The sequence below is a fragment of the Polypterus senegalus genome, chromosome 6 (assembly GCF_016835505.1).
Source record: "Polypterus senegalus isolate Bchr_013 chromosome 6, ASM1683550v1, whole genome shotgun sequence".
Taxonomy (NCBI): domain Eukaryota; kingdom Metazoa; phylum Chordata; class Cladistia; order Polypteriformes; family Polypteridae; genus Polypterus; species Polypterus senegalus.
Window position 1 is genome coordinate 117,938,954 of NC_053159.1, and position 6,000 is coordinate 117,944,953.

A 6,000-nucleotide genomic window follows, 5' to 3' on the forward strand; every position below is an offset into this window, starting at 1 on the left:
GGAAGATGTGGTGCCAGTGCTCATCCTGGACTCAGTGGATGTAAGGTGGGAACCGACCCAAGAAACGGTGCCAAAGTCATACTCCCACTGGGCCAGCTTAGAGTCTACAGTGACGCTAACGTGCATATACATCTTTGACATGTGAAAATTAAACTGGAGTGCCTAAATAAAAAAACCCACACTGGCACAAGAAGAACATGCAGATTTCACACAGACAGTGTTAAGGCATACCCAGCACTATGGAGATGAAAGGCAGAATCCCAGATCACTGCACAGCCCTGTAACATCACTTCAAGAGAGGCCCATCATATCAACATCTAATTCAAAAGGCAGGCTCAATTATGGGGTGTTCTCTGGAAACCCTGGAGGTAATAGCAAAGGAGAGAACTAAAGCAAAACTGAGTGACATTATGAATAATGCTGCACATCCTCTCTAAGACACATCAATACTGAGGACCTTCAGCCAACAAATTATTCAGCAGGATTGTGTCAAGAAATGCTACTGGTGGTCTTTTATACCAGCAGCAATATGTCTGTATAAGTCACTGGGACTAGGACTACCATTTTGGAAGTTTTCTTTCTTTTTAATTTTCATTCTGGTGTCTGTTCAGACCTTATTATCTATCTATCTATCTATCTATCTATCTATCTATCTATCTATCTATCTATCTGTCTATCTATCTATCTGATGAACTTCTCTAAAAAGCCAAAGATTCCCTTAGGGACAAATAAAGTTCTGTTTTCCTATCTAATCTTATACATGGTTGATCACTGCTGTCTACACATGTCTAAAATAATCAAAAGACATTTTGTAATTTGTAAAAAGTGAGGAATATGTCCTTAAGTGCTGTTTGCACTTTGATCTATCTATCTACCTACTGATTATGAATCTGAATATTTCCTTGTTAATATTAATATCTTTGTTGCTTTGTTTTGGAAAATTTGAGTAGTGGTTGAATCTGAACTGAGTGGTCCTGTCAGGTACTGCCAGTTTAATGCCTGTATTTTATTATCATGGGTGGTGCAATGGCACAGTGATATAGCACTACCACCGCAAAGAACTTGTTAGGTTCAATTCCATAATTGAAGCCTTCTGGATGATATTCTCAAAGTTGTTTTCCGCAGTTACTCATAGATCTTCTTATGGTTCAAGGACAAGTTGTCAGGCCCATCAGTGATTTTAAATTGCCCATATTTGTAATTATTAATTAGTGCACTGGGTTCATAAGTAGAAGTGAGCATAGTAAGAATATGTTTAATCAATTTTCAGGTTATTACATTACACCCACGGCAGTAAAGAAAGATGTCTCTTCATCTTGACTCAGAATTTGATTATGTGAAGCAAAAAAAAAACAGAATCTGGTTAGCAATGCTGCCTCACAGCTCTAGAATCCTGAGCTGAAGTCATGCACCAGGCCATTGTCCACATGGTTGCATATTCTCCCTGTATTTGTGTGTTTCCTTTCACATCCTCAAAAATGAATTGACTATTCTACACCAGCCCCTTCTAAATGTGTATATGAGTGAGTCCTGTGATCGACTGGGTTAGCACCTGCTTTGTACCCAATGTTGCCAGGAACATTGTTTTGTAGGCTCAAAACACCCAAGTGATCCTGAATTGGATCAAATGAGTTTACAAATGTTATTTATGCTATAATTGAAACCAGCTAACTGTTCTAGAGAGTTTGTCTCTAATGAATAGCACAAGACTGGCATTTTGTTCTTCCTTCTACTCTGGGATACACTTTGTACCAGGGAGCCAGATGACAGTGGGACCTGGGGGAATAGTATAGATGCTGGATACCCTTACATGGATGGGATGTCACACCAAGAGGTGTCTAGCTGCAAGGCTGTCTTAACAGCGGTGCACTGGAGCCCCTATCTACATAACCACTCAGCAAGTCACAACATACATAGATTAGCATGGGGCCCCTGGGCAACTGCCCAGCATGCCCATGCGTTAAGATGGCACTGTCTGGCTGGGGATGAACTATACAAAATCAATAACTCCTTTGGCTTCTAGTGGGCACCAGCATTATCATGCTGTAATGGTTAATGGAATTCACCAAGGCTCCTGGGAACTGTAGTAGACTTAGTACACAGTATCACTTTACATTGCTGAAAATATTGTTTGGAGGTCAAGGAGTTTTTCACAAGGTATTAGGTAGTAGGAGTGCAGAAACATGAGTAAGGAGTACAACATGGAAGCTGATTTGTTTCCTACTCCAAAAATGGACTTCTGCATTTTATTTTGCATTTTATTTTGCATGTTCTTTTTTTATCATGGTGCTGGAAAGTGGCAATGTGTTGCATGTTTACCAGACATGCAAGTAAGAGCTTCACTTTACTTTGCTGACATGATAATATTAATACTACTACTATTATTTGCAGGGCTCTCAGGAGAATCAGAGGTGACCAGGATGTGCTTCCCAGCAGACCGGACTGGTGCAACCTGCTAGTCTTATAAGGCTCCCCACCTCCTTAGTCAGGCGGGCTTAGAGTGAAGAAAGGAGCAGAGGTGAGGGCTGACCTGGTGAGGAGGCAGAGGAAGCCAGTGGATTTGGTAAAAGGCTGGGAGGTTTGAAGGAGCTGGTAAATGATTTAATTGCTTATAGTTGTAGCCAAGGCACCCATTGTCTAGTAGATACATTAGAGAAATGTATCAAGTCTTTGAGTGGCATAATCTTTGTTATATTTATGTGTTTTGTTTTACCCTACCTTGCAAGTTTTAGGTCACTTGATAAATGATCATCCTAACAATTATGTGGACTTCCATTGTGTTATTCTAGGTATAGGGTATGCTCCAGAGCACTCCGTTCTTTCACACCTTCAATCGACTGTTATTATAGTTTATCTGCTCTTCCTTGCTGCCAAGGATCAGTCACAATTTGGACTGAAGAGTCAAAGCAATTAATGTTCACACTTACTTGCTCACTAATCACAAACTTACTCAAGAAGGCGCCTCACATGCATTCACAACTTGATCACTCCTGACTCTATCCTCAAATGCTCATGTTGTTTGTCTGTTTTCTTTATGGCTACCTTTTGCCTGTAGGCCATGTCTTTTTGTCCTTCAGCCACCATTCTTTACTGAATTAATCTCTAAACAATGCTACTAGTGATTCTTGTCTCTTCATGCTGGCAGAAGTACACCGCCCCGAACCAAAACTAAAATGTGGTTGTAAGGACATTTGTGGCATGATGCCAGCTGAAGGTTTGTTTTAATGCATTTAAAGTACGTAAAGATTTTATCCTATTTCAAAAAAGACTAGTTCTCTCATTTGAAGAATTTATCAGAGAATAGCAGCCAATGCAAAAACCGAGAACTGAGATCTCCTTTAACACCTCTCTCCTCATAATTTATGAGCCTATGTTCTTGGATTAAATATTAGTCTATGATGGGGTATCATTGCTCATGTATTTATTCACATGAGGCCAATTTAGAAACACTAGTTCACCTAAGTGTGTATCTTTAAATTCTGTGAGGAAATCTACAGTATGTGAAGGCATCTTAGATAGGATGTTAAACAAAAAAACTGGTTCATAAAATGCTTCAATTCTATGACACCATGATGGGACTGAGACCAATGATGCTTTAAACTGAAACTGCAGCATGTGCATTCTCCCTTTGTTCCTTTATTTTTTGTGTAGTCAATTTAATTTCCTAAAACAACATATACACATGCGAGTAAATATCTTTCTCTCAGTATGGGTGGGCCCTGTGATGGATTGGCAACCCGTCTAGGTCAACCTTCTGTCTTGTACCCATTGCTTCCAGTATAGCCTATGACTCCCTGCATGCCTGTACTGGAAAACCTGAGTTCACAAAATAGATGGAATAATAGACAAGTCACCACGCCAAAAGTAAAGACTGGCTGTGTCTCCATTAAATCAGTGATGCAACTGACTCGTCCAACTCCTATTATCTGAAAGAAAAGCTGATTAGCTAAACATAAGTTACACCCTAATAATCCAACAAAGTCATGGAAAACTGACCAACATAATCTTAGTCTACATGACTGGATACATTTAGAAGATTTGTGGAGTTACAACAAGAAACCTGTCAGTCCTATTCAACTAATATATCAAGTTTTAAGGGTCAACAAAGTCCTACTGTCTATCACAATACCTGATAATTTATTCTGTATGTTATTCTGTAGGTTCTCTGTGTGAAGAAAAACTTTTCAACATTTGTGTAAAATCTACATTCATATAAAACTGAAAAACTGAAATCTAGTTAATTAAAAAAAAAAAAATCAGCAGTTCTGAACCAACTTAAGGAAACTGACAACACGAGCGGCTGATGTCAAAAGAGCTCTTTGCCATTTTTGCTGATGGTTTGGCTATCTGTGGTCAGAGAGTGAGCTCTACTTTAAAATAGACATCCTGGGTCCCAGTGGCACAGTCCTCTGGCTGTCATTGAGAAAACTGTGGAACATAGTCATACTGATCAAGAATGTTGCCCCACTTTCACTGCATGGATCCCAGTTTTCCAAGCCCAGTACCATTTTTGTAATGCACACTTTGCATATTACTGCAGTTTCAGCTTTAATCTGTAGGTGGTGTAGAAGGTCATTTTTATGAGGACACACACTTGGCTTCTTTCTTGGAATCTGGAAAGCAAATATCTGTGAGAAAAAGCAAACACAACACGGCCTGACATCCAAAAGGCTAATGTGCCTCAGCAGAATCAATTTATCTCCCTTGCGGAGACTGAGAGCCACTGCTGAGTAAGAATGTGCGTATGCACATTATCATGTTACCAGCCATAACTGAGCTTTGGCAGCACATAGAAAAACATGTTCTTTTATCAGCTGGATCATGTGAAGTACAGTTTTAGGTGCACAAGTAGTATATAATACTGATATATGGGGGACACAATCTGCCAGGCTGGTCCTCTTGAGGCCCTCCTTGCTGCAACAAGCCAATTAGAGGCAGATGTTGGCTGGTTCAGCTTTCACAGCTTGTCAAGCCCCAATTAAAAGTGAGAGTACGGCTCTCCCACAATGACTCCCTCATTAAGCCGCTTTCTTAAAAGATGGGATGGGCGGTTACTATGAATAACCAGTATACAACTAGCCAAGAGTGGAGAAAAACTCTGATTTCCTTTTCATATCCAGCTGGATAGACATGAGGCCAAGAGAGCAGGGAGTGATAGTAGGAGTTAAACAGAGGACATGAACATTAAAGGGGGGCCTGGTCAGACATTCATAATGGTGGTGTGAAACATTTGTCCTTAATGGGTCCTCCCCCTGAGAAATAAAATGCCTTAATAATAATAAGTAGAGTCATTGGTTGAGATAGCACACGTCTGAACTAAGCAGACGGGCCATTGCATGGGCAGAAGGGTGTACTGGAAAAGACAAGCATACTGATGTGAGGAGAGACAGTCAAGGAGGAATTATGCCTCTGTGTTGTGTGCAAACTCTATGAAGAGTTGGCAAAGAGTGGTGCTAGGTGTAGTGGTAAAGAACAGGACATCTTAAAGAAACAGCTGCAAGAGAACTGGGCACACATTACAGTGCATAGACTTGCGGAATGGCTGGGCATTTGGGCACTTACTAATCTGAAAGGTGGCATACTCCTGAGGGTGATGATAGTTTTAAAAATGGAGGTTAGAAGCAAGGTGGTTTACAGCAGTACTTGATATAGGGGTGCCTTCAAAGCAGTTCAGTAAAAATGTGGTGCTTTGGCAAGTGAAGCATGCCAGTGCTAACTGGTTATTTTAAACGGTCATGGAGATTTGGCATTTAGCACTATATCTGAGTTATGAAAATGTGATTCTTATGGATAGAATGAGAGAGAAGTCCATAAATTATTGTGAAGAAGAAAAAATATTGTAAGAAGAAGTCACAAAAAGGGCAGGACAAGGTTTAATCGAAAAACAGACACGAGTCAAAACCAACAGGGATGAAACAGATCCTTCTAAACATTGTACTGGTAGTGTTATGGACAAGCCAGGGTTCCTCTTCTGGCTCATGTTTAAAGTGCTTCTTTGTT